The sequence below is a fragment of the Pseudochaenichthys georgianus genome, chromosome 13 (genome assembly GCF_902827115.2).
Source record: "Pseudochaenichthys georgianus chromosome 13, fPseGeo1.2, whole genome shotgun sequence".
Lineage (NCBI taxonomy): Eukaryota > Metazoa > Chordata > Actinopteri > Perciformes > Channichthyidae > Pseudochaenichthys > Pseudochaenichthys georgianus.
In genome coordinates this window covers 5,513,153-5,540,544 of record NC_047515.1, presented here as the reverse complement: position 1 = coordinate 5,540,544, position 27,392 = coordinate 5,513,153, and the positions used below count along the sequence as shown (strand labels likewise).

The 27,392-nt window shown below is 41.9% G+C and overlaps 1 protein-coding gene across 4 annotated transcripts in view; it reads right to left on the bottom strand.

Moving 5' to 3' along the window:
* The window catches only part of fat3a (FAT atypical cadherin 3a), a 204,433-nt gene extending 177,329 nt beyond the window's left edge, over positions 1-27,104 (bottom strand). For all 4 annotated transcript variants that reach the window (XM_034097344.1, XM_034097345.1, XM_034097346.1 and 1 more), the window contains exon 1: positions 26,864-27,104. The gene's annotated coding sequence lies outside the window, so the exon portion shown is untranslated. The remainder of the gene's footprint in view (positions 1-26,863) is intronic.
* Between the last annotated feature and the right edge of the window lie 288 nt (positions 27,105-27,392).

Genomic DNA, 27,392 nt, shown 5'->3' with positions numbered 1-27,392 from the left:
ATAAGCAGTCAAGTTATCCTGTGGTGGGAAGTGTAGCTTTGAGTCTGTCTCCTGAAACAGTAGCTCCTCAAGACCCAACTAAAGTCCCTGTGACTTCTACACTACTGAAGCAGCTTACAAGTCAGAACCACAACAAGGAAAACAATTCAACAAAACCAAATAAGCAAGTAGCCCGGCGACAGCAGCAGAATCCAAACACTAGACTGTATACAAAGCAATCAATTACACGTTGGGAGACGCAGTACTCGATGACAACGCAACATAGCTATGTCATGTACTCTATGTACAGCGCTCACATATAATTGCAATGTTACATCTAAAATAACCGGATCGAATGTATTCAATGATCTTTCAGGTGTGTGGAAAAAAGGTTGTGAGTTGTGTGAAACATTTGAACAGTTAAAGGAAAACTAATGATAGCTGTTGGTGGGGATTTTGTATTAGCCAACTGGTGGTTATACAACTTCTGTCAGTCACTTATGGAAAAACAAATCCCCAAGTTCACATTCTCTATCGGCCCAATTGCTCGAATATCCCTGGACTTTCTAGCTATTTTTAACTCGATAGTCAGGCCATTTTGGTTTCATGCGTTACTGAGCAGTTTTCCTAGGAATGAGCGAAGCATGCTACGAACACTGTATTCAGTTCTCTTAATAGATCCAGCCAACCTCTTACCTTAAATAACTTAACTGTTTGCTTTGAACATAAGCCTTTAGGTTTAACAGTAACCATGCAGTGGAACTGTTTGGCCAACAAGCCACACTATGTCCGGCCCAAGCTTCAAGTCAAGAGTTTCAATTGGCATTTGTAGTGCCACAGTTTAAATTTGAGTCTTAAACTCATACACAGGCCATCAGTATCACCCCTCCTCTCCAGTCTGAGTGCACTTACCTCGGAGCTGCAGCTTTAGCCATCACATTAGCTAGATGTGACAGTCTAAATCTCCAAATCCAATCTCCAAATTAAAGTTCCCTCCAGAGATGGTAGCCTCGACCAGTTGTTCGTCAGCTGGGACTGTGCAGCGTAGTGCAGCCAATAAAAGACTCCAAATAGACTTCCATTTCTATTATCTACATATGTTCTTCACTTTGCTGTGTGGACCGATGGTGTTCCACAAGAATCTCGGCTGAGAAATTGCCAATTTATCCAATTTACCAAGTCCCACTTTCTTCTTCTCTTCCTCCTAAATGTGCACCCCACGCCTCACACCTGCCCCATCATCCTAACACACAAAGACACACACACACCAGACATACCTTTAAAAAGGTTGAATATTGCTTTAGCCTGAATTCTGCTCAATAACTCCAATTAAACCAAATCGAAATGTCAAATGAGAATCACAATCCGAATCCTTGAAAAGCTTAATTATTCCGGAGGACAATGGGTTTCGTGACCAATTGCTTAATTATTGAATTAAATATAATAGTAAAAATATGCACTAAAAAGAAGAAATCAAATAAATATATTGATACAATATAACAAGTTAAAATAAAATGTCAGATGAAAAACTAGAATGCAAGAAATATTTCTATAAAAATAGGAAATTAAAGTGAGAATGACACATGACATGTATAGCAGTGGTGACATCTGGTGAAAACATCACTGAAATATATTGCAGTAGAGTGTGCCATTGCTTATCACTGCCATCCGACTTGAATGGAGACAATTAACAGCAGCATGCTGGGAAACACACTGACAGAGTACACTGTGATGTGATAAGATTGCATCTGTGTGTGCTAATATATCACGTTCAAACTAGCGGGAGGGGAAACTCAACAGAAATACCCGACAACATCGGGGGACATCTGAACAGAATCAGGGCTGTTGCAGTCCTTTGTTAATGCATTCGCCAGTCTCAATTGCTCTGATGCTGCAACACAATCTGTTAGTCTCGTGGCGTAGTAAACACATACATCAAAACAAAGCTTAAGGGGTAACACTGCTACAGCCCACACACCCAGAATCCCTCAGGTTTCTTGTGGCAGGCAAGTAGCTCATTGGGAACCGGTTAGACCGGTAGCTGGAGAGGTGCCAGTTCACCGCCAAGGTGTCCTTCAGCTCTCTCCATTATCGCATGTGTTTTTGCATGTATGTCAACTGTCACACACCAGTGGTGGAAGAAGTACAAATAATAAACACAGTGTAGAAATACTCTGCTAGAAGGAAAATCTACTAGAAAAATGTACGTAAAGCACTAAAACGTATCGTGCTCATTATGAAGAATGGCCATTTTTGGAACGATTTATATTGTGTTAGAGGTTATCTTTATTGATCCATTCATGATATCATCAATTTAATTTGCAGCTGGTAAATGTGGCACCTTAAATAACGTCTTATACTGCCAGGTATCTTAATCCATCATAGTCATAATTCAACAGACAATAGGCGCATTCACACTGCGGTACTTTTCCCACAAGGTTCATGCGAACTCTTTAGTTCTCATGAACTAAGTACAGATCGCGTTCACACCAGAACAAGCCCCTGAGGGAGGATTAGGCAAATGAAGCCGCTGACGTCACTTCTTCTGCTTTGGGTTTACTGGCAGGCCGCAAACCACTTCACGGCGTATACTGCCGCCCAAAGTCCCCGGCCGGAAGTCCCCGGAGTTGGGGACTGGCTTCAGTAGAAGCTGCTGGGAGTCCCAGCAGCTTCTACTGAAGCCTTCCGAGTAAATCGCCAGAACGCCGACACCTCCTCATCTCCACTGCTCCCATGTTTTATTTTGTGTTGCCATAAGTTAGTCTCTCTGCGTTTCTGCGCTGGGCTAATGCTAACGCTAATAATGCTAATGCGAGGATAATAAAATGGCGGCTTCACAAAACTTTTTGGGAGTTTTACGGGGCGTGGTTTGCAATCCGCCAGCCAATCAGGAATATAGCTCTTTTCTCACAAAAGGGGTAAAAAGGTTCGCATGAACTAATTTTAGTACCGGCTCTTTTTGGTGTGAACGCGATAAAAGAGTTCTCATGAACTAAGTTCGCAATGAACCTTTGTGGGGAAAAGTACCGCAGTGTGAATGCGCCTATTGTCATTTTCGTTAATATGAATCTGCAAAGTAACAAATCATTGTTTTAAATGTCAAGAAGTAAGAAGTACTTTTTTACTAGTATCATACCATCATAAAATCCAATACTCAAGTTAAGTAAACAACTTGAGTACTTGTACTTGTACTGATACTTGTTACTTTCCACCAGTGATGTCAGCAAATTAAATACTGATTTTCCATAGGGGATTAATAAGGTAGGTTTTATTTAAATGTAGTCTACCTCAGCGGTACACTAAACCGAGTCAGAAATATGTGTGAGTGTCAAGTCTTTTCTAAATGGCCTTGGTGTCTAGGTTAAATCACATAGCTTGGAACATGCTGTAGTCATGTGACTAACATACCAAGACTGCTGTGTGTTTGTGTTCACATTACTTCCACATGCCCGTAAGGTCAATTGAAACAACTTTCTTTGTTGTACATAATTACGTCTGACATTCTTGTTCGTCTATAGTTCTTTGCACCAGTAACAGTTCTTCACAGAGTAAACAATATCTTACCTACAGGTGCTTTTGGGACTGACATTTAAAAAATACTTTCTCGTCAAGTTTCAAGATGTTATCCATCGTCGCTGTACAGTTTCTATGTGTGTATTGCTACAGCTGAATTTTAGTGCCGGACAACGTTTTAGTCCCACGGATGGGTTTTGTTACTGTCGGATAACTAGATAATAAACAAGGACACTAGTGTCGTGTAGAGACGTATCCAGCAGCTAGGGTGGAGATTACTGGCAGACAAACGTGAGAGAGAGAAAGACCGTACAGGAAGAAGACAGGAACTCTTCTTCCTACAGTGTTGTTCAACTGCCTGTCAGACACTCAAGAGCCCATGGTTACCATCAGGCTGCATATGTGTGTGTGTGTGTGTGTGTGTGTGTGTGTGTGTGTGTGTGTGTGTGTGTGTGTGTGTGTGTGTGTGTGTGTGTGTGTGTGTGTGTGTGTGTGTGTGTGTGTGTGTGTGTGTGTGTGGTTTAAAAAGAGTGAGAGGGGGTGAGAGAGGGGCAGTGAAATGTTAATGAGGGCAGTGGGATGTGACAACAGCTTCCAGCCTGATGAATCCATTCAGACAAAGACGGGGAGACAGAGACACAGAGAGAGGGCTGCTTCTGGGGGAACTTCGGGGGTCAAACACACTCATTTGAATATAAATGGACACGGATGACTCAGCAGCTTCAGTGCTGTGTGTGTGTGTGTGTGTGTGTGTGTGTGTGGTGTGTGTGTGTGTGTGTGTGTGTGTGTGTGTGTTTGTGTGTGTGTGGTGTGTGGTGAGCAGTAATTTTAGAATGCCTTATATGTGCTCATCTGGTGATTGCAATCCCAAGAGATAAGGAGTTAGCTACATCGTCTTAAACTTCAAGAGACAATCAAGAGCGGGGGACACAGTCAGCTAATACAACGTTTGAAAGAGTTCTTGAAGATTCAGTTCATCCTCCACCTACTGTGTCACCGACAGCTGGTGAAGTGTGTGTTTTCTATCAGGTTCCTACAGTATCATCATCATCATCATCATCATCATCATCATCCTAGCAATGGCAAACACCTGTCTCTTTGACAATATCTTGTATTTGAAGTGACATACAAACCAATCATTAACTCTACTGGCAAAACGTCGGTACAGTGTCAGCAATGACTAGTCTACCATCACATTGGAAATACAGGCTCCCATGATTAAATAACATAACTACAGCACGAGTCAATCCTAAAATTAAATACATAGTTCAATCCCAAAACAACTGTTTGTTAAAGCGTCTTGAACATATCAGCATCTGTGTTTGCAATGTTATGGTAAATGTCTATTTCTTTGTTTCCATAAAGTAATATGCTATCGTTATCTTGGTACCGTAGTCTGAAGGAGAGCCTGTTGCCATGTGGTCACAACTGTCTTCTACATTTCTGATACGAATCTAACTCTAATGTTCTTACTAATTTTCTTTCAAGAATATATCTGAGAGGAAACAAACCTCCTCCCTGGATGATGTCATAGGGTGGATGACCGGGTGTATAGGCACAGGACGTTGACACCAGGGATCAAGGTTAGATTTCTCCGATTTTCTACCATCTGTTTTTTGATTTACTAAAATGGTCCACTCCATGAGGGTCACATTGAGGCCTGGCAGAGATGTTAGGGTGATAGGGTTGGATGTGTTTCAGAGGGTGAATCGGCATCTACCATTTAGAGCAGGGGGGGTCAAACTCAATTTCATCACGGGCCATACTGGCATCATGGTTGCACTCAAAGGGCCGGTTGTAACTTTAAGACGATATAAATATACATATATAAATATTTAATATATATAAAATAATGTATTATATTACATGATTGCCTCTGCATTGGATTATTATCGGATAGGGTAATAACTTCATAATTAACTACGTCTGAAAGCAGAAGTCTAGTGCAAACTAGAGATGTCCCGATCCGATCACGTGATCGGGGATCGGAGCCGATCACGTGATTTTAAAAAGATCGGGGATCGGGAGAAAAAAATCGGGGATCGGGATTTAATAACACAATAACAGCCAAGATAGCTGAATGTATCGCGTTGGATGACCAGCCGTTATCCGTTACCTTTTTTTTCTCTTAATGCATTGCATAAAGATCGGATCGGGAAAAATCGGTATCGGCAGATTGTCAAAATCAAATGATCGGAATCGGATCGGGAGCAAAAAAAAGGTGATCGGGACATCCCTAGTGCAAACAATTGCAAGTCTCTTTCAGTGTGCATGTCACAAAATGATTTGAAAAGAAAAGACAAATTCTGGAAAAACAAAAAAGTGACATTTTTTAAAAAAAAGTCGATTTCCGAGAAAAAAGTCTAATTTGAGATGCATTGTGGGACATGTAGTTTATGGGCAATGTGCTTCTGTAAAGAGGCCTGTAACTGTATAATAAACATGATATTCTTTGTAAGCTCTTGTGGGGCCGCATGAAATGAAGTCACGGGCCGGATTTGGCCCCCGGGCCTTGAGTTTGACACCCCTGATTTAGAGGGTCAGTGGTTGGATCCACAGCCCTTGCAGTCAATGTGACAAAATGTCCTTGGTTAAAATACTTTACCCCAGATTGATCCCGTAGGCATGTAGCCATCTAAGGTATTGAAGCGCATGCAAGTCGCTTCAGATACAGCGTCAGCTGAATGACCCAATGCAATGCTTCAGAATGATCTGACCGTGTTGGAAGACAACAATATTTATCGTTGTTCCAAACAGAGACCCTCAAAGATAGGGGGAAAAAGCCATCAATCACAGAAGGGGCAAGTATTTGTTTGAATGTGGTGATAACAGAGCACGTTTTAAGACAAGACAGCTGTTCGACAATAACTTCTAATCAAGTTTACAGGTTTTGTCCATCTCTTCTGAACAAGACTTCGACTGCACTTGTGTGTGAAAACTAAAAGATTTACTATATTGTGGATTAAGCATTGAAACATCACACTTTCTTGTGCTTCAGGTATTTTCAACATTTGACACCCTCATCTTTCTCAGAGCTTTGAGTTGGCTAAAGATTTCAATAAAAAACATGTATGAAGTGGAAAAGGACACAATGACCAACATTGATATAAGATTGGCAATGATCACTTTGATTACAACTACAGTACATTTTATTCAGCTGATGCTTTTGTCCATATCGATTTACAATAAGTGCATTCAACCAGGAAGATACAGACTCAAAAAGCAAGAACCCTGCAAGTCCATTAGCTTCCAATAAGCCCAACCAATGTAAGTGCTGTTGCATTGGCGTTAAATAAGCCAAACATTTCTAATTCCCGTACAGAAATTACATTTATTTTGTATTTGATGGGGCCAAGGTGAAGACAAAACAGGTGGGTTTTCAGTCAGTGACGGAAGTTGTATTGACTTTCTGCTGTCCAGATAACAAATTGGAGCTAGTTCCATCATTTGGCACCAAGGTCTAACTCCAACTTTTGGTAACTGTTGGTAACTATGACATCAACAATAAAGCATTGTGTGTGTGGTCTTCTCTGTCAGGGCTAGCTGGATTTGCTGTTTGGCTTTGACGACATTTGCTTTGTATTAAAGAAGCTTTATCAACGCTGCTAACAAAAAAAAACGTTTAACATAGATAAGAATTGTAAGTAAGTTTAGAGCGAGGCTCACTATCCTTTACATCCTGTCAGGGGTTTAGCTGCTGTTTAGAATTCACCCCTTTGAGCTCCTCTTTCTCTGCATTTAAAGATAACAAAGACTGTTCTTCTTCACAGGTTTTGATACCTCTGCGCTCACTTTCATGAATGCAGCCACACACACACAGGACTCTCTCTCTCTTCTGCTTAAAAACACAGAGATGATATGTCCGCTGCTTTTCAAATACTCTGTGTGACATATTATTATCTGAAGGTGCAGTGAGACTTAAATGTCAACAGCTCACAGAGACTGTCTGTCTCCGTGGCGGTGGTCATTGTCCCCACGCTGTTTTCATGTCCATTTCCTTGACGTTACACCAGCCCTTATCTATTCCCCAAACACATTCAAAATCACCAAACCACTAAATGAAATGGATGAATATAAATAAATCCTCTTTTGTGCTGGTTAGAGGTCAGAGACAGATACAGAGCGCAGGCCGAGAGCTGGTAAGGCTTCATTGTTCTATTAAGGACACTTTAGCAGAGTGGGAACTTGAACCTTGGGTTCTCTTCTTGGAGTAGGTTGTCTGTAAATTGGCTGATTGTGTTATTATCATGAAAAGTGGTTTGGCCTTTGGTTACAGCTGAATGGACCAACACATGTTCTGCAAAAAACACTGCAACTGAACTTCCCATGAAGGCAGAGCAATATTATTCTCTGTAAGTAACCAAGTGACAATAATATAATTGGACTCCTACTATAATGAATTAGTATTATTAGACAATATCGCAAACTCTTCAAAATGTTACTTTACCAGTTTACATTAGATGTCTTACTCAAGACATCTACATGACGGTTTGTGAGTCAACACATGTTGATGGCGACAGATAGCTTGCCTTGAAAAATAAATGTTGCTGTAACTCCAAATTAAATTCAATATGTTTTAACAAGGGTCAAGGTCTGAGAAACATCGACATTCCAGCAGCACCCCGGACACATGTGGGTCGTCAAGGGCACGTTCATCCAAAAGTCTGTTTACAACAATGTCACTGCAGGAAGTTAACTGAACGGGGGTGCGTCTGTAGCGCTGAGTATCAGGTATCGTGTCTTCTGGTCAAAATCATGATGTTGTTTATTAATAACACATCTCTACTGCAACAAAAGGAATTGGTTAGTATGATTACTAGATCTGTTTTAGACACTTGTGATTAGACATCCTCGAACGATGAAGGAATTTTCTTTTTTATTATGTTTATCAAATGAAGTTACTTTAAAAATCAGTTTGCTACCAACTGTGAAACAGCACCAAGTCAGAGTCATTGTCATATGAGCAAAGTCAAGTTCTGTTCAGACGGTAACTGTCTGAATTATCCTGGCTGAGTGAATGTTTTCTCTCTTCCTGCTCTACTCTGGTCCATTACACTTTCTCCTGTTGTCCTATGTTCATCACTTCCATCAATACACTCTCTTAACCAGTGAGGACATGGACAGTGTGAAACCAGCAAGTGTGTGTGTGTGTGTGTGTGTGTGTGTGTGTGTGTGGTGTGTGTTGTGTGTGTGTGTGTGTGTGTGGTGGTGTGTGTGTGTGCGTGCGTGCGTGCGTGCGTGTGTTGGTGTGTGGTGGTCAAGGTACAACGGTTGGAAATGAGGCCCATTTGCCAACAAAGTCTGCAGGCTCTCCTGTACAGGATGTAATTTAAACTGCCTCACTCTCCTCGTTGCTGTTTCCAGACGTTGCTTGGCTGCACTGCTTTGTAAGGACACTGCTTTTGGATTTCCATTAGGCTAGGATACCTGGCCCATGCCCTACTGCAAGCAACTGTGATCAAGACATGATTATCCCCTCCTGCCTGATTTGGACATTGACATTTGCCGGAACTGTTTCTTTCATCTCTTTACCTCGGCCAGGTTTTGTCTGCCTCGTCTCTTACTGTAAAAACTAGAAAAATACAAACCCAGGATACTATATACAGCATTCCAAGTGACTGTTTGTACAAGTACAACTGACACAATTTGTGTTCAACCAAATAACCACAGACTAACAGGTAGCACTATTCCACCGTAGGGTTCAGGTTGGGGGTCACCTTCTAGGAACCCTAACCATAGCTTTTGGTTTGGCCAAAAGTCAGTGTGAACTTGGATGCGACAAGGAGCATATACATGTTTAAGAAGTTAGTAGTTTGGGGCGTCAATTTAAGCACTCAAGCAAGTGTTCCCCCCTCGGGCTGTCTCACAACACAATTAAGTCATAATGTGTGTAATGTCTTTAACAATAGTTAAAGAAAGCAACAGCGATCTTACAGCATACTGTGTAATGCTTTCAATCTTTTAAGGCAATAAACTGCATGTGTAAGTGTCACTGTTCTTAAGTATTTTTAAATTACACGTTCATTTTTGTGACAGGCCCAGTCAATGAAGACCATTAGAGGGCTTTTACACAAATCTGAATAATTGGTTGGCTGGGCCTTTTTCAGCCAGAGTAGTAAATGGAAAAAGGTCAGAAAAAGCTTAATACTGTGGGTGGTTGTGTTTCTGTGTGTCTGTGTGAGTGTATGTTGTCCGAGGCAGCCAATAGCTAAGTCGAGCAGCAATAGTAGGGAATATACAGAATCCAACAATGGGTATTACCGTTATCAGAGCCAGCCACGCCGAAGTCACATCTCCAGTCCCTGGAGCCTGGTTAGAGGCGGCAATCGGGTCTCATCCACCCACACATACACAACACACACACTCCCTGTAGTAATCCATCACACCTAGTGGATGTAGTGTAGCAGAAGCACACCCCATGCTGCCTGAGTCTGCAGAGGGATGAGGAGGAAGCGGACACACTGAGGAGAGGTGCAGTGATGCAAGGCGGCTGAAAACTGAGACACTACCGGCAGGCCTTTAAACATCGACCCACTCCCTTATTCACATTCACTCAGCTCACACAAGAGAGAAAATGGCAGGTCTTGGGAGTGCATCCAACAATCTTCTGGACACAAGCCTCTCTGATCTCTGGGCAGCTGCTGTCCCACATAATCACATCCAAAGAGAAAGGAAAGGACACCATAGCCTTCAGGCTACACGACCACAGAGGCAGGTTGCAGGGAGGTATGACTGACTCTAAAAAAGCTCCAAAAACCATATTCAACAGAAACATGTGTGGATGGGCTCCTATAAAGAAGAGTGTTGATTAAACTCTGAAGCCAAATATCTGTTATAGAAAAATCTAATACTACAGCAGTAGCCTGTAACTTCCAGCAATATTCCAGTGAAATATGTACTGTCATAATGATGTCTGGCAGTTGTCCTCACATTGCAGAATAAGTGAAAATGAAGTCGGAACACAAAATGTCACCATAGCAGACAACCTGTAGGGGTGTTGAGTTAATAAATACTTTGAATATTTCTATTTACTTATTAGCTAGGAAATATGAATATATGAGGTACTGTATATGGTGACATTTATTGTCATGATAACACTACTGGCATAAAAAGCGTTTGGGGTAGAAAGTAGTTCCAAAAAAATAAAGGAATACAAAGGACTATGAAACTTTTCTTCTGTTTTTAAGGTTTTGTGTCAATACCTGCAGATTATTTTCTAGATTAATTGTTTGGTCTATAAAATGTCAGAATATAGGTTAAATGTACATCTCAAAGTCTAAACTGAGGTCTTTACATGTATTGTTGGTCATTCCAAAACCCCAAGATATTCACTTTAATATGAGGTAAAACAAAAAAAACTGTAAATCTCCAAATTTGAGAGGCTGATAAAAGCTGTTTCTTTATTTAAGCATGAAAAATGTGTTAAAATAGTTGCCGATGAAATTCATGTTGATGAACTTAACATCTCAGTGCGAGACTATGGGAAACTCTATGCACGACATCTGCAATTCAAGCTAAACAAGTTCAAACTGGTTTTGTCTGCAGGCAAGGTATGGTCTTTTCTTTTAAGCAGCTTCATTTAGTTTTGTGAACTCGATTTTTATTACAAAGTTTTATAAAAGACAATTCAATCTCAGGGATTGGATGAAATATTTACACTTATCACACACAAACATTTTTATAATGTATTTATTTTAACTGTGGGTATAGAGTCAGATGCTGTTTGTATTGTTTGAGAGGTAAAAACCTTCAACTGTCCTTTCTTGTAGTTCGAAGATAAAAAAATATGGTGGAAACTTTAACACATTAAGATAAGTAATTAATGGAAGAAACGACCTAACACGTTCAAGGATCGTTCATCGTTCACCAAAGATTCCACTGATAATGAACTGACTCAAGGCCACTACACACCAATCTGAGACCAAAGAATGCGTACCGAAGGCGTCCCGACTTTTATATCCGCTATGTCGCCTGCGCCGCCTACGCCGCCCGCCTACGAACACACCGCAAAGACTTTAGTCGACGAGTGGCAATAACTGTCCTTACCAGCAGGTAGCGGTAGTGTGTATTCGTCATTCAAAAGAGGCAACAGCCAATCAGAGTGATTTCATTGGCCGACTTTCTTTGGCCGACTTTCTTTGGCGGGAGGTGTGAAGCTGCGCCGTAAAGAGACGACGGTGCGGGACACACCGACCTGAGTAGGGCGCCGCGAATGCCCGACGGCCTCTGACGGCCTCTGACGGCCTCTGACGGCCTCTGACGGCCTTTGACGGCCTCTGACTCCCAAAATCGGGTTGATGTGTCAGGGCCTTTAGACTGACATCATGCAAAGAACCCTCAATGCAAATATGACTGTTATGTTTTATAGTGGATTGAACACTTCGCGATTTCATATCTTCTCAAGTTCTGCTAACCTAACCTACATTTACATTATCACAACTCATGACACAACATTCAACAGCAAAAGGGAAACTTAGAAGAAGCAGCTTAAATAGTCACCGCCATCACCACAGAATAATCTGAAAAGTGTAAACTTTGTGGAATTGGGCAGACCACTTAAAAAAAAATACTTGACATATTATTCAAGCTCTTACCAAAGCCAGTCAGGCATTGCATTTACATGTCTTCTTTTTGGTCACTCTGATCATAACAGTACATTATTCAAAACAAACCCAACCAAGTCTATATATTAATTATTAGAACAATTGTATTACGTTTTCAGTTGGACTTTTAAAACCACCAAACTATGTTATCAATGTGACACACACACAAACACACACAGGCAAGCACATACTGCATTACGTGTACTGTAAGTCTTACAGCACATGACAATACTCTGGTTTCACTATATTTCATTATCTCTATGCCTGTCTTTTTTTTCACTCACATAAGTTGCCGGGGAACAATGAGCAGCTAGAAAAGAGTCAATATCACATGAAAGAAGGAGCGCAGCGTATGAAATCGAAATACAATCATAGAGAGAACAAAGTCAAATCACTGGAGAACAATAACCAGAGCAAAGTCAAATAATACAAACAAGAAGAATACAGGCTGGGTGAGAAAGACTAACTACAGTAAGACGCAACCCACAGAAATAAAGCTTTGAGTAAAATAGAGGCACATAATGGTGTCAGTGCTGGAGGACAGTTGTAGATGCTTAACACAGCAAGTGTGAGTGATTCTTGAGAGGAAAGATGGGTGAGATATGTCAAAAAAGAACACTCTAAAAAACGATTCATGGGGTTAGTAGATTCCACTTAAAAATAAATACTTTTTCAACATAACATTTGTTTTTTACCTCAACTTATTTTAGTTTACAACTCAGTCGGTCAAACTGAAAAAGAACAAAAAAAATGGAACAAACAAATGTAATGATTTTGAAAAGATATTTCTGGGTTCACTCAACTATAGGGATATACTAAGTTAGAGTAACTCATATCTATTTAGTTTCAACAGTATAGTTTCAAAATTGAATACACGCCTGGACTCTGCTAGACCGCATGTGGAGTTGGAGCAATCTGCAATCCTGGAAGCGGAACACTTGATAGCAGTGGAACAACAGGATTTGAAGCAAATTATCTGGTAAACCATTGTTGTTCAGTTTAATTTACAACAGCTGCTTACTGCATATACAGTACAGTGTAACACAAGCTGCAAGGTAGTCATTAGCTACTTGTTTTAAGCTACTGTAGCATGCATAGCATACTGATTAGCTAGCTGTTTGTATCCTCCTGTATCCTTTGTTTCACAGTTGCAGTCAAAGTTATTATTTGTAATACAGTATGTATTATTTATATATATTTTTTTTATTGTTAGAATTAACATTACATTTGATAAAAACTGATTTAAAATGAATATGAACAGCAACTGACAATGCCCGGCATGCTCAGTTTTTGCAAACAAGCCTTTGTTTTTCTTTCTCAACATAAAATGTTCTCCTTTTAAGGATGATTCGGTGGAAAGAATAAAAGAGGTTGCTATCCATGCTTGGTGTGTGTCTTCGTGAAAAGGAGGGTCTCTTCAAGGAAAATTAAGTAAGTAAAGACGATGCTTAAATCATACTGTAATTGTGTTAACCTGAAACACAATGCAATGTTTTCAAATCTGATTGCACCAAAAAACTGAAATGTATTTTCTAATCTACTTATTCCAGGATGGTGAGTGGAAGTTAGCAATGAGGTGCTGAAGATTGTCTTGACCAGGGCTGCGGATGCAAGAATGATTGAAGGAACAGAATTTCTTCAAATCTCAGATGTGACAAGAGCCTGTGCATGCTGATAGGCTAATATCGCACTGACTAAACTACCCAAAAGAGATGTTAAAACGTTGGAAGCAGGTTCATGCCTTTATTTTAATTTTTGTATTTACTTGTATTTCTATTTGAGAACATTTGTTATAAAAAGGTCATTGTGTAAAGAACATTTTAATTAAACTGTTAAAAAGTGGAACTTAAATGTGTCTATTATTTTTGACTCAAAGAAATTTGTTTTTCTAATACTCAAACAAATTAAGGTAACAATTTGCATGGACATTTTTGAGTAGTATGGACTTAAATACATAATTTACAATAGCTTAAATTAAACAAAATGCAACTTAATATCACTCCATCTTTACGATTAAAATGAAGTTGGTTCAACTTAAAGGTGGGGTAGGTAAGTTTGAGAAACCGGCTCGAGATCGCTAGAATTTGAAAATACACAACCGGAGAAAATCTGCCACTTCCTTATAGAGCCCCTCCTCCAACACACACGAACGTGCACATGACCAATGAGGGCACGAGTTGTACTTTTTACAGTAGACAGAATATAACAAAGTGTATCTCGAGCCGGTTTCTGAAACTTACCTACCCCACCTTTAATTTAGTTTTTAAAGGTGAAAGAAAATGTATGTTTGTAGTACTGAACTAATTGAGTCAGATTATAAATGGGTACTCGGATTAACTTAATAATCGATTAAATTGGAAATACTTAAAAAGATCAAAGCAAATTGTTACCTCAATTTATTTAAGTAGAGCCGGTGTATTTTGTTTTAGAGTGAAGGACATAAAATAGAAGGAGAGCAGTGGGCAAAAAGAGATAAAAAGGTAAAACACTGACGGGCCACTGAACAAAAATGGCCATCAAGCAAAACCCTTTTTACTGTGTGCACTAATGCCTGTTTGTCATCATTTGGTGTGTGCTCGTCAGCACAAACAGAGATGGAGTGTAAAGGGGCTCATTCTGTGAGAATGTGTCCCCTATTTCACACATCAACACACCAGTGACTCATGTTGAACTCCAGACTAGTGTGAACCTACCAGGAGGAGAGGACCAAATAAGACACCAGTTAATCAGAAATCATTGTCCCTGCTCCAAATATCATACCTGGCCCAGGAACCAACAAGCTGAGGTTTCTATTGCCAAATGTTGATGACTTGTCATGTTTGTGTAAACCCTTTATTTATACCAGGGGTCGGCAACCCCTGGCACGCTTGCCACCATTGGCACGCGGGACCGTAACCAGTGCCACACTAGGAATAAGTGTGCAAAATATTTCAATTGTATTTGGATAACTTCTAGGCCCCGCTCTTTTTAACTCCAGTCGACTTTCTGCTGCTTTCCTCCATGGTGAAACGACCAGGGGTGTAGCGCACTTCACACATTGCATTACCCATAAGGAGCTGTACATGCCGCAGTTTTTGTGTGTCTTTAGTTGAAAGCCCAGTGGCGATCTGCTCATCTGTCATCGAAAATAATATGCTACACAGGGGCGGACTGGCCATCTGTGTGTTCTGGAGAATCACAGTACGTCCGGCCGTTGGCGACCAGCTCGGTTCGCTGACGGCCGGGCTCGGTTCGCTGACGACCAGCTCGGTTCACTGCCTGCCCGGGCTCGGTTCGCTGACGGCCGGGCTCGGTTCGCTGACAGCCGGGCTCGGTTCGCTGACGGCCGGCACCGCTCTTTATTTAACTGTGTTTAAACTGCATAATGTAAATTGCGCTGACAGGCAACAGAGGTCCACAGCTTCCCCGCAGCGAGGCGCCCTCCAGTTGACAGTTTACGAGAATCTGTGCCACCCCCATGGACAGCTGTGGTTAGGTGAGTGAAAAAAAGCTTCGACATTCCCTGCAATTGTTTGTTTTTTCTAATTTATTCAAGAAATTAAAGACTAAAGGAGTCAAAGGAGCAACCGAGTTAATTTCTCAGTTCATAGCTGAATAACGTTCCACACTGAAACTGGTCAAGTTCTACCCTAATGAGCTATCGATCCAAACAACGCCACCGCACTCTACTACACAGAAATGTTCCCATTTCCTGCCGACAAGGTCTCTCGCTCTGAGCTACAGCATCTATCAAAGGCAGGAAGGGACCCGGCACTGCAGGGGCCGGCCGATTGGTCAACAACACCTTCGGCGACAAACCAGAAATTGATTGAGAGGTCGGTGCCGACAAACAGCTCTGCTTAGAAGAAAAAGAGCCAGAGTCACAATCAGTTTGGACCGCACTGCATCACCAAGACGCCACACGATGTCACACAGTCTATTTGTTAAAGTCTGCTCAACGGCTCTGCTCCACGGCTCTGCACTGAAATGTAAACTTTTTTCTAAAGGCATAAATGTGAAGACCTGTCTCTGTATTTCTTCTCAGTAGGCCTCTATTTCTGTATCCGTGCATCATAATGAGAGGGTGATGAGAGTGTCTGCTAGTCGGTAAATGATGCCACAGAAAGACTTACTCTGCTGAGACGCAGCTGCTTCATCTTGACTTTTCCATTTCACTGGCATATCAGCATAGCTTCAGAGCACATGGCACTGAACAGACAAAAGTATTACAGGAATTCATTTCTCTCAAATACTAGGAGAGGCTGAGAGCCAAGAATACAAATCCAAAATGCAGGTTAGGTTTGTTGAGACATATACCTTTGTCTGATTAATCTGATGCCTGATTGTGAAAAGGTCAAACTACTGTTATAGAACTCCTGTTGTACGCAACACACATACTGCCCCTGTGTTAACTACTCCACCAGCTTTCCATGAGTATGGCACTACATAACAGGTCGTGAAATCAGTAGATTGAAATGCATAAGAATCCATGGCACACTGCCAATTTCAATATGCTACAGTGTAAGCATGGGGAATTTTTACTTGTATTTTACAACCTTGTAATCAAGCCTTACAAATACATTGGCCAGCTGTTAATTTAATATCAGCATTGACACATAGGGGCAAAAATAACTCTCACATGTCGAAATCAGATTTGAAAATTCCATATCATGCATGAAACAGAAAGTCAATATGGCAACACTCCAGAGGACGTTTCTTTCTAAGTTGTTAAAACTTGATTCATTCCATTAGCTGTACCCGTGTGGTTGGTTGAACAGGCCTCGCGAGGGCTCTGAAGAATTGTGACTGGCATTTTTCACAATATGTTCTGGCATTTTACAAACCGAATAATGATCAGCTAATCATGAAATAATTGGCATATTAATCTTTTTAACCCATATTTATTTTGCGACATAGACATCTGACAACCCAACCATGTTTGCAAATGTGACATATTGTCTTCAGGAACTTTCGAAAATCACATCATATTGGCGATCAATATATACAAACAACGATGTAAGGTCTACCTAGACAATGCCAACCTTCATTTCTGTAAAGTCCGAAAAAAAAGTACTGAGATTAGTCAGTACTAATGTGTGTTGCTGTGATGGTCCAAGTGATACATTTGAATCGCCTTTTCTGCTGGGTACCTTATAGACAGCCCAAATCGACATAGCTGACTGTATAGTCCAAAACATGTTGTGCCCCTATGCAGAATGAACTGTTTTGCAGTATATATGGATCTTAACTCACATCCATCGGCCAAAAAAACCTAACCCTCCTTTCACTGTAACGGTCACGTTTTGTTTGACATAAAACAATCTCTTGCCGTCAAAGCTCTAACCCATGCAACGCTAATGTGTTTGCATTTCTTATTGAGGCCGTCCAAATGTCTGATTGACTCCTTTCGCCCACATGCCAACCCAGCACACAAGGGATCAATACCCATCTTTTCTGGCGGCACGAGTGCCAGGCAGGCACACATGGCAGGTATAAAGGAGCATGTAGAGGCACCGCGGTATCAGTCTGGTTACACACGGCAACATGCTGCAGTGTAGGTGTCAGGGTCAGCTTTGGCTGGGGAACAAATGTGTGTATACCCATCAGAAGTCCATTGTCTGGCCATCTCCTTTGTCTATTTTTCTTGACGATTTTATCTATTGCATAATAAAATGTCTGTTTTTTTTCATTTAAAGTATATTTGCATTTTTGGAGGAGCCTGTACGGAGCCCCTAAAGCAGCGTTTCTCAAAGTGTGGGGCGCGCCCCACTGGTAGGGCGCAGAGATGTGATAGGTGGGTCGCGAATGGACACGATGAACGGGAGATTATCATTTTTTTACATTTTATGGACCTCAGGCCGGGATCGAACCTGGGTTCTCGCGGGCGGTAGTGGATTGTTACAGCCGGAGACTCATAACGGCGGTGGACTTGAAGTCTTTGAATTCTTGAATTCTTTGAATACAATAATAATATTACCATAAATGAAATGTAATGGGCTGCTGCAATAATAATGAGGGAAAGAAAGAAAGAAAGAAAGAACCAAACCAATGGAGTGAATTCAACACGGTTGAAACTGATAGGGGGAAAAAACCATGGTACGTGATGTGGAAAGTAATGAGGGTTAAGTACAAAAACACACAAATGTCCAAATATATGAGCACTTGACAGTACGACCCCACTTCTCTTCACACTGTATAAGCATTGTCCCTCCTGCTCACATTCCTGCTCGTTGATTACTAGGATCTGGATTTTCGGCACAATTACCCACACCTCCAGGCCGGTTACCTGATCCCTTAACTGCCCTCCTGTTGTATGCACATGAATATGGATCTAGCAGATCAGGAGCTGTGCCTTCTGCTGCTATCATACACATACACAAGAGTGGGGGGGACGAACAGGGTACTGCCTACAAACACATGCTTCCTTAAATAATGTTTTTTAAATTATATTAGCCAAAGTGCAATTAATCACCAGTAATGACTGGGTAATGTCAGCAGTCAGACTGGCTGAGAGGGAATGAACACTAAATGGATGTTTTCTGCAAACACTGGCAAGTACTTCATATACTTTTTTCTGTTCACGTGTAAAAAAGGGTTCTCCTGGCACAGTGTCAGCTAATCTGACACTGTAAATGAATAGCGGTGGACATTATTTAACATGACAAAGAGCTCCCTGTTAATTATTCTGCTTGCTGATTAGACAGCTGCCATAGAAATAGGGTTCCTTTTGAAGGCTGATGCCGTAATTAATTTAAACCTGGTGGATTCAAGCTTCATTTCCAGGTTTGGCTCGTGGACGTGGTCAGGAGAGAATAAGTGTGCAGACTTTGCTCAGAATGAGAAAAACACAAGGTGTATAGCAATCTCCTAAAATATCCAAAAGAAGATCTCTTGATCAAGACAACCTAAACCTATTTTTCAAGAATGTCCTGGCCAAGATAGCAGCAGTCGCCGACAGAAAGGTGACTTACTATATGAAAACATTACTACAAGATTAAACACATATATATTATTAAAAACACAACAAAGCAGAATAAAACCACCGTATCATATCATATGTATACTCTCTCACTCATCATCAACAAGCGGAATAGAATCAATAGAATTCTGCTAGAAAGAAGAACAGGTGGAAACAACAGATGCTGTCGTAAACGACATTAGTCTCTGCAGAAATAATCTGGGACCGTTTGCTTTAACGTAGATCCTGCATAGGTCAAGTTCAAACAGCAACCTCATCAGCATCCACAAAGGTAAGTATGCTTGTTACCTGCAATTGTTTCTTAATCACTTCCACATTTAGTCCAACCTCTTAATGACGGGGCGACCCATAACAATACACAGGCTACACGCTCACTCAGTGTTTAACTTTTGCTTGGCTAACAACCAAAGCAGGGAAGAATGTGTGCACAATTACAATAGGAAAAGTCATAGTAGTGTTATGCTGGTAAAGAGGAAAAAGGCTTCAACACAGAACATTGATTACATCATTTTCTTTTTCATAGTTCATTTCCCAAATAAACGTTATGTTCGACAGCGGCCGGCAACTGAAATATTTAGTGTGAATGCTGTTCTTCGAATCTTTAATCTTCCTCTTCTTATTTCAACCAATACTTTGGCTCTCCATAACTTCAGCATACTTTCAGCTACAGAAACCATTCAAATATCTATTTAGCCTTTTCAGCACATGATGGGAAACTTTCCACTTTTTCAAAATATTTTACAATTTTTTAAATATTCAGCTTTTTAAACTCTTTTTTTAACACGTCAAATGTCCGAGCAGAATTAATTTTACCGGACACATTTGAAACTTACCGGTCATGTTTCAATAATAATAATAAGAGTTGTGTAACAGAGTTTCCGTTAGCAGGTTATTACCGGACTATGAGCAGATATGCTCCAGTTTAAAACTCAGTTCACGGGCTCATTTTTATATTGCTTCAGTTTATAATCGTAACGGATCGAAAAATTCAGATTCATTTTTCAATAAATTATTCCACAACCAACAAACAACATAATTATTACATTCAAACAAACTTCTTGTAGTAGATAACGTACATTATTCAAAAGTTTAAATTAACTTTGAACAATAACACGGGAGAAACGGATCCTCTCTTTTCCTCTCTCCCTCTCTCCCTCCCTCCCTCTCTCTCCTGACAGCCCGTCAGTTTCTCAAGCAGCTCCTGCAGCTCGCTAAACAGAGGGCGGGGCTTCAGGTGATCATGCAGAGCTGCGTGTCTCGGTCAGACTCAGCAGCTGATCTGATCTCTCTCTCGCGTCCGGTTAAACTTCACTCGCGTTTATGTCCATATCGATCAGATCGAGCTCTCCTGATCGGCCTTTATAGAGAGCACCGATCAAACTATTAAGAGTGAATATCGGCCGATAATGACCGGCGGCCGATCGATCGGAGCCTCCCTAGTTATTACCAGACATTTTGACCGGCAGGTTTTGAATTTACCGGTTTTTAATAAATGTTACCAGCTAAAAACCGGTAATTACCGGCTACGGAAACCCTGGTACACAGGTGTTTGATAACCGTCGTTCACCATGGTAACCTTTGATCTCTGGGCTCACACTTATGTGTTATGATTAGGTGTTATGATTTGGTGCTCAGCACAGAAAACAACACTGACAAACAGACTGGAGTTTAAAGACTGTCTCAGCCTATTATTTTCTGTCTGATGGAGACTTCATACTGACTTCAACACTGTTGCCACATATGGTATACATTATTGGTGATGTATGGTTTTAGTTCAAAAGTTTGCAGTTAAAATATTCTGCTGCTTTTCAAAGGCATTTTTACTTTCTTTCTCTTCTTAATACACCATTCATTCACTACTACTTACATTTAATAGTTAACCTCCTTCTGCCTATGTTCTGCTACAGAAACCATTCAACCTATTACATTTTTCAGCTATTTCCGGACATTGAGGTTATATATTTTTGTTGTTTATACCTTCTTAAAACCTTTTCTTTTAAATATTAAGCTTCTTCACTATTTGTCCTACCCTTCCAGTTTAACATTTCACTTTCAAGTTTCCAACAAAGTCATTGCAATGCGTTTGAGCTGTAACAATTTGATTCAAATCATTTCACTTTTCTGTATTTCTCCGCTAAGTTCAGCAACACACTGACTTGGTTTCTGTAGCTAAAAGCAGCTACCATTCAGCTAATAACATATTCAGCTTTTTCTGCATTTACAGCTAAATTCAGGTACAAATGTTCACAGTTTACAGCATTCACACGTATTTCCAGCAGGAAATGCATTTTCTAGTTACATTTAAACTGTGGGTTTTCTCTGGAAGTTTTTCCTTGTACGATGTGAGGGTCTAAGGATAGAGGGTCTAAGGATAGAGGGTGTCGTTTTTCTCATACTGATGTTCTGAACAATCTGTGCTGTTGTATTTGCTGTAAAGTGTCTCTACTGTAGGCTATTTTTATTATATGTACAGCACTTTGGCTCGACAAATGTGCTATATAAATAAAACTTGATTTGATTTGATTTACTATACCAAAAATGTTCACCCGTTGTTGACTGTGACACACACAGCTATGCAGTCCCAATTTCAAAAGAGGCTGAAGTGGAACCTTATCCGTACCATTTTCAGGTCCTCAAATCAATTCATATACATAAGCCACTTGAAATGTCAAGTGCTTTCATCGTTTAAAATTCATGTGGCACAACAGCTTTAATCTTTTACCCTTGAAGTGACACTTCGTCTGCTTTCATCTGCTGTGGGTAAACTGAAAGTTCACCTGCTTTCAACTCTTCCTCTTAAACAGTCGCTGCATCTGCTTTGTGTTTCCAAACAAACTGGCAGTTCAAATGCGCACATGGGCTTTTTAAAGACTTTCGCTGATTACACTTTTACCTTTGAAATGGCACCTCAAGTCCTTTTAACGCTTCAATGCACATCAATTGACAGTTTAAACACTTGGTAGAAGATGGCCATTTTATACCTGGCGCCACAACAATGTCTACAAATGTTTGTATAACTGTAGCCATTTTTCTTTGGATAATTATACTTTTGGAAAACTGTGGCAGACATAACTATATGGGCCTTTTACAGTAAGTCATTGGGGTGGTTACCTTTAATCATCTTTTTTAAATTTGAACCAACCCACCTTGTGAGTACAACTTGGGTTCAAGTGTCAAGTCTTAATTCTACAGCTGTTGGAACAATAATACCGTCTTCCTTTTTTGTGACGTGAAATAAAAAGTAGATTTCCTTAAAAATCGGACCTGTTGGCACACGGTGCACGACACAGAGTGGAGGCCAACAGTGTCTACTGGCAGCACTATACAAGACAATGATCTCATGTTAATGGCTCCGAATAATGGTGTGACATGATTTATTGATGGTAAAACTGAGACAGCACCTTGAAATCGTCGCTCAAACAAGGCCGACTCTGGATTATTAGCTTTCCAGATGCCAAACAGCGTGTTTGGCTCCTGTCCACATGCAGACAATGTGTCTACAGCGGTGAGCGGAGAGGCAGGTTGGCCGTGACATCAGGCGAACACAACACACACCAGAGCAAAAGAAGAAGAAGGACCAAACACAGATGAGAATGACAAAGACAGACAATACTTCTGGGCATCTGGGCCAACACAAACCACCATTCAACAGCATTCCAAGGGTCGCTGACAACAATAGCAGGGCCACACCACACACACACAACACACACACACACACAACACACACACACACACACACACACCACACACACACACACACACACACACACACACACACACAACACACACACACACACAAACACACACCACACCGACAGTTGGGGTAAAGCACCAGCACACAAACCCCAACCCCCCAGCCTGGATGAAGAGGGGGATCCAAAGAAATCTCCCTCTCAACAGAGAGAGAGAGTGAAGGGAGGCGGGGCGTGTCCTACAGAGTGCTGGCATTTGGCACGAACCAGACGCTCCACAAAAACCCTCGGGAGCCCAGAGATGAAGGAAAAGTGAGGGGGAGGGCGGAGGAGGAGGAGGGGTTGCAGCATTGCCATTTTCAAGCAAGCAGCCTGTGGAGCAGGGCGCACAGGGAGAAGGAGAACAAAATGAGGGAGGGAGGGAGGGAGGGAGTGCCTCCATCTCCCCCTCCCCCTCCATGTGGAGGTCACTGTGCTCGGCAGGGAGGTCAACGCAAGCAGTGCAGCAGCTCCTTTGCAAAATGTCGTGCATGTTATCTGCAGCGGTGCAGTCACAGTCCAGACAGCAGGGTGGAGCCCAGACTGTATCACATTCTGTAACGGCTATCAGGAAAAGTGACATTATTGTCCAATTGATCAAAGCTAACCTCTTGAGCCCCTCGAGATCCAACAGTCCCATGTTGTGCAGTTGAGCTAAATGGAAATCCCAATGTTTCCAAAAATATAAGATATGTATATCATGCTGCATGTCAACTTTTTGAGGTTTTCATGAAATGCTTTATCCAAATAAAAAGATGTTTCACTAAGACTGGAATCATGGGGAAGCTTTAGGCCTGGCTCCATAAAGATTGTGGAGAAAAATTATGAAACGTAAATCAAATTGATGGAGAAGTGACAGTGCCATGTTCCTCCTGTGTGGTTGATATCTTACTTTAATGTTCTGATTCAACACTGGGAGACAACAGGAGGAAAACCCCAGCACTGATTGGCTTTCGCAATACAATATCACGAGATTGATTGATCTCCAGTTAATCTGATCTTGAGTTAAAACATGTAACCTTTCAGGAATACCAGATGGTGAGTGCATCGGTAAGCATCTTTGCATTAACTTTATATGTAAACCTGCCATGTAAAAAGTTCAATTCGTATCCAAAATGAACGCACCATTAGACTTTGAACATACCCGTACCGCTACTCTACCTGTGACTGACGATGACTGACAAAAATGTATGACACCTTCATTTTAGACATCTGTGATTTTGTCTAAAAATCCCAAATCATGATTGCGATTTTCTTATTTCCATTCGCCAGCTGGAAATGTTGTTGCTTACATTTACAATGTGATTCAAACCTGACACAACGGTCTCTTTTTTTATTTCTATTCGTACACATGACCTTTAGTATTCCAGGTTTCTTCTTTCGATTGGTTTTCAGTGACTTGCATCATTATGCTCTCTATGTGTAGGGAAGTGTTCTCGAAGTTTCAATACATGTCATCACTCTTTATCTTGCATAAAGTATGCTTGTTTCAATACATTATATTACAATTCATGTTTTATTCAGAGTGACTTGCAGTAAGTGCAATCAACTATGAATATACAAACTCACGAAAGCAAGAATCCTGCAAGTACATTAGTTTTGAATAAGCCAAAGTGGTAATGCGTTGGCTTCAAATGAGCCAATACGTTTTATTGGCCAAGGTTCAGTCAGTAAACCGTTGGGTTTTCAGTGACAGAACATGTGTAGACTCTCTGCTGTCCTGATATCAGCTCTTCTCACCATTGTGGATCCAGGATAGCAAAAGCAGGTCTCGCAGGGGATTGGGGATATTACCTTTAAAGCCAAATAAGCAGGAACACACATGCCAACACGTTTCTACAGTGCCGCAGGTTTCGTCTGGGCTGGACACTAATCATGTCCCTTTTCCCCCAGGATGACAGACCATGGATTTGGAAAACAGCAAACCCACTAGTGTCAACACATCCAGGGGACGCACGCTATTCTCCCCGGTAATCCTACATTATGAACATGTGTTAAGATCTGCAGGAGAGCAAGCCACACATAGGGACGATCAATTGCGTTTCATTTTTGAGCGTTTAGGCCCTTATTAACGAAAATGACTGTTGGACGAATGGGAATTATGACTTCATCGTGATGTGTCCAAATGAAACACTGAACATATCGCTTGTTGTTGTTTTTTGCTTAACATCGAATTGGTGTCAAGAATCGGCAATGTTCACAGTTATTGGAACCTAAAACCAAATGAGAAGTATTGTGTCCTGCTAAATAAAATGTATTCAGGATACCAACACAACTATGTGTTAATGACTTTGGTTCAGTCTTTCACGAGTGAAAACACCTTAGTTACAATGTACAATAACAACAGCACTAATGGCTCCAACGGAACAGAATGACATGACAGTCTACATGACTGATTTCCAATTCACGAAATACAGGTAAAAGAGAAGGATATGAAGAAGGAGGTGCAGGGGTAGGAGGTGATGAGGAGCCGAGGGAGGAGGAGATGTTGGGGAAAGAGGTGACGAAGAGTGGATAGAGTCGGGGGAATAGGGGTAGGAAATGGCAAGGAGAAGAAAGAGGAGGTGGTGTTTGGATAAGAGGTGATGAGGAACGGAGGGAGGAGGAAATGGGAAAATCAGAGGTGATGAAGAGCAGAACGAGAGGAGGAGGTGTTAGGAGAGGGATGATGAGGAGCAGAGAGAGGAGGAGGTGTTCGGATAAGAGGTGGTGGGAGCAGGAGGTGTAGGAGGAGGAGGGACTGAAGAGGTGGTGTTAGGAATAAGTGGTGATGAGGAGAAGACAGTGGAGGTGTAGGCATAAGGAGCAGAGAGAACAGGCGGTGCCAGGGAAAGAGGTGATAAGAAGAGGAGGGAGGAGGTGTAGGAGTGAGAGGCAACGAGGAGCCGAGGGAGGAGGTGAGGAGGAGGGGGAGGAGGTGAGGGGGAGGAGGCAGGCACAGACAAGTGAAAAGACAGATGTAAGGTTGTTTGGCCGCCTGCCTGCCGGAGAAAGGTGAGAGGAGAAGCACACACACACACACACACACACACACACACACACACACACACACACACACACACACACACACACACACACGTATGTGCAGAGGTCCGTGTGTTTGAATGTGTGTGAACAGATCCTCACACTCCATACACTGAATATCCCAAATCCCTTTCTCCTGCGTCCTGTTTCAGACACCTCCCAATACAAGGACAGTTGATGGAGCTCCACCCTCACTGACTGCTGCTAACCCTTATCATGCAGCCTCCTTTTTTACACCTTTTGCTAAGTACATGCACACTTGTTTCAACTGAATTCTCATGGGACACTTCAAACCAGCCCTTCCATCAATGACTGCAGCAACACACACACACACACACACACACACACACACACACACACACACACACACACACACACACACACACACACACACACACACACACACACACACACACACACACACACACACACACACTCTCTCTCTCTCTCTCTCTCTCTGAGACCCACGTGCACCTCTGAACTCTAACACGTCTGCACTGCCATCACACTCATCCTGCAGGACTCTGACAAAGAAGATCCAGTGATGTGTCCTCTAGTGCTTCCAGGCTTCCAGCTGATGAAATGGCACTCATTATGATCCCTTTATTTCCCTCCCAGAGCTATCCAGCTGTGGTACTGCTACACTGTAGGCTGCAATGGAAATGAGCAAGGTACAGTAGGCCTGTTTTAAGAGGCTTTTTTGCTCAAAAGCTGAAGTTGCCCTTTCAGATGCGTAATCGATGCACCTGTCTCCACGAATGCCATTAATAAAGCTGAGTGTTTACGACTGGTCACCACATTCGTGTTCAGTAATGCAGGTTGTAAAGCAAGGAGAAAGCAATGACAAGTGTGTATCGATTAGGTCCGTGTGACTGCAGCTGGGACTGGGACTCTCACTCGTCCCGGGCAGAGGGAGCAGGAGCCCCGCAGCAGGAGCCCCGCAGCCCTGCAGTCCCCAGCTGCCCCGGACCCTCCACTCTCAGTGGAGCCAAACAGCTGCAGCATATCCCATAAACTACTACCACACCAGATGTTACATGACTTGGGGCACCCACCTCGTCTCACGTTGTCTCGCAGATTGGAATAAGGCAAAAACGCATCCCGGGCTGTGGACACTCGTTCCCCGCATTCACACCGCGCGTTTGTCCGCACGCTTCTAACTTTGCTCCGGTATCTCAGCTGGGACTGCTGCTCGTGTCGCGGGACTCACTCGGCCATACTGCGGAATATCCCGGTGTAAAAGTCCTTCCCACTCCGTACCATCCACACCAGCAGAGTCGCTTCCACACTGACACACTGCTGTGCTGACTGACGGCTCCGTTTGCGCGCTCTCTGCACAACTGCTGCTGCTGGAGCTGGAGATGCGCGCTCCTGACGCGGCAAGGTCGCGCGCATGGGTATACAGGAACAGCGCTCCCTCCCGGAGCCACAGTAGACTTTGTTTATACAGGAATTCAATTACATACCTGTGCTCAGGGCCGGCCCTGACCAATTTGCTGCCCTAGGCAATATTTTAGCTGGCGCCCCCCCCCCCCCCTATTTAAATTAACACAAATACAAAATTAAAACCTATAATTGGACACA